The sequence below is a fragment of the Canis lupus genome, chromosome 36 (genome assembly GCF_011100685.1).
Source record: "Canis lupus familiaris isolate Mischka breed German Shepherd chromosome 36, alternate assembly UU_Cfam_GSD_1.0, whole genome shotgun sequence".
In the NCBI taxonomy this organism is placed as follows: Eukaryota; Metazoa; Chordata; class Mammalia; order Carnivora; family Canidae; genus Canis; species Canis lupus.
Genome location: NC_049257.1, coordinates 4,996,783 through 4,999,255, shown reverse-complemented (window position 1 = coordinate 4,999,255; position 2,473 = coordinate 4,996,783). Strand labels below are relative to the sequence as shown.

At 59.0% G+C, this 2,473-nt stretch overlaps 1 pseudogene; it reads right to left on the bottom strand.

Annotated features, from left to right (window-relative positions):
• Window positions 1-272: 272 nt before the first annotated feature.
• Window positions 273-1,564, bottom strand: LOC119867780 (annotated as a pseudogene).
• Between the last annotated feature and the right edge of the window lie 909 nt (window positions 1,565-2,473).

Sequence of the window (2,473 nt, the reverse complement as noted above, 5' to 3'; positions counted from 1 at the left end):
TACCCCACAGAGCCTTGCATAGAGAAGTGTGTCTTAGCCTAGGTGGGGACATGGTAGACTGCTCCCACCCACCTGGCTACACCCTCTTTGCTGTGCTCTTCCCAGGCCCCTGGAGAGCCTGCCACTCAACAACAGCTGAGATGGTGGCTCCTTGTGCACACTCATGTAGGCATACCCACCCTCCATGCACACAGCTCTAAGCCAGGCAAAGAGACATAGCTTTCTCCTTGGGCACGCAGCACATCCATACTCAACCCGTATAGAGCTCAGGTTCAAGCAGAAACACCTGTGTCCTTGCCCATCATGGGCACAGTGGCAGAGGATGTGTATGTGTGTGTGGGGTGGTCCCTAGGTGGGCCAGGCAGGTGGCCACGGCCACTGTGGTAGTCTTGTCGGTCAGCCTTCAATGTCTTGATGTTATCCACAAGGTTCTAGGCTAGAGAGATACCAAAGATCTGGAGGAGGGTGATGCCCACGAGGACCCCAGCCATAACAATCAGGTTTTCCTGCAGCCACTTCTCAAACTGGCCGACGCCGCAGCCTTTGGTGTGGATGGAGCCCTGCTGCTCCAGCTCCAGTCCAGCCGACAGCCTAGCACACTAGGTGTTAAGGACACCTACGGCAGCGTCCCTGTCGCATCAGGAAGAGCACACTGCAGCGCTCCTGACTGGGGCTCAACTCAGCGCAGCTGAAATAAATACCGAGGCTCCAGTCATTAGGTCCTCGGGCTCAGCAGCAAGACGGATATTCCTGAGCGAGGTCAGTGAGGTTCTGGAGGTCAGTGCTGGCCCGGTAGGCCTTGACGTTGTTGCTCATGAGGAAGAAAATGAGCTGCTTTCAAATCCAGCCCTTGACTACGAATGCCAGGACCCCTGCTGCCCGCTCCAGGAAGAGATGGGGAGCCCTGAGAACGACTGGAGCAGGAAGGTCATCTCCCCAAGCGCCTGCAGCACCAACAGCACACCTCCCATCACTCCCAACAGCCACCCGGGCTGCAGGCCTCCCCGATGTGTCAGCGGCCGGGGACACCACCTGGCCCCCAGGCCCACGGCCTCCCGACCCACCCCCCCACCCAAACTTTTCTAAGATTTTCTTTCTTTATTTGAGAGAGAGCGCAAGCAAGGAGAGCGGGAGAGGGAGAAGCAGACTCCCCGCTGAGCAGGGACCCTGGCGTGGGTCTCTATCTGGGCACCCGATCCTGACCCCAGCTGACCTCGCTTAACCCGCGGAGCCACCCCGGCCCCCCCCAAGGTGGAGCAGGAGTTGGACAGAGTGGCAGCCAGGCCGCACCCCGACCCCTGGGACGTGCGCCCGGAGGGGCTGCTGCAGGGCTCCCGCAGGGCCACGCAAGTAACTCGCCTCTGCTGGTAGCAATAGGTATTTTCCGTTCACAGCCAACCTTCCTTCCTCCCCCTCCTCCCCGTTACCTCCTCCTCCACCCCCAGCGCACCTGTGCACAGCTCCCCATCTCCGAGGGCTTTAGCTTTTCCTCTTCTAACAACGGCTTCCTTGTGTTCTTCACAAAACGCTTCTCAGATGCTCCAACTCGCCACCCAACCGCCATCACCCCCTTGCTCCGGGCGCCCTACGGCTTGGCTGCCCTGGCGTCAGGCAACCTCTTCTGGCACAATCGACCGTGACCCGAGTGGGGCTGGCTGGGGAGATAACATCGAGAGGCTTGGGGGCCGGCAAGCGATCAGAGGTATGGCCCGCTGACTGGAGAGAAGGTTCTCCAGCCTCAGGAGGCTCAATGGGCTCTTTGAAAAGTGGAAATAATTAGAGCCCGCCCATCGATTTCAAAGGATCATCATGAAGATGACGTGGACCAGTCTTATCAGGGGGTGGGGGGGCGCCTTGCAGGCCCCGGGGACGGGGGCCTGCTGCCCGCCTGTCAGAGAGCCAGCAGGTCTGCCTCCCTCCTGCCCAGAGGTCTGGGAGGGAGAAGGGGGAGCTCTCCATTGGGGTGGGGGCGAGGTCTTGGGGGAACTGCAGAGTTCTTGAGGAGGGTCTATTCCGTGATCCTGCCCACCTGGGAAGAGGAGCAAAGGCGCTCTCTTAAAGCACAAGTGGGAAGCCTCCCGAGTGTGTGAGCCCATATGTGTGCATGTGTGTGCGACCGAGTGTGTGAGCCTGTGTGCATTCATGTGTGTGCGACCTAGTGTGTGTGCATGTGTGTGTGACCAAGTGTGTGAGCCTGTGTGCGTGCATGTGTGCACGACCGAGTGTGTGAGCCTGTGTGCGTGCATGTGTGTGCATGTGTGTGCGACCCAGTGTGTGAGCCTGTGTGCATGCACGTGTGCAACCATACATCCACTCCTGCTGCACTGATCAGAGACATGTGAGAGTCTCCAGTGTGAAGCTGCGAGCCCCCGAACTCGCAGAGAGCCTACTGACACGCTGGCGGAGAAAGGAGTGAGAGAGGGATGATGGAGCTGAGAACGAACAGATGGTCTTTAAAAAAAAAGTTTCCCCT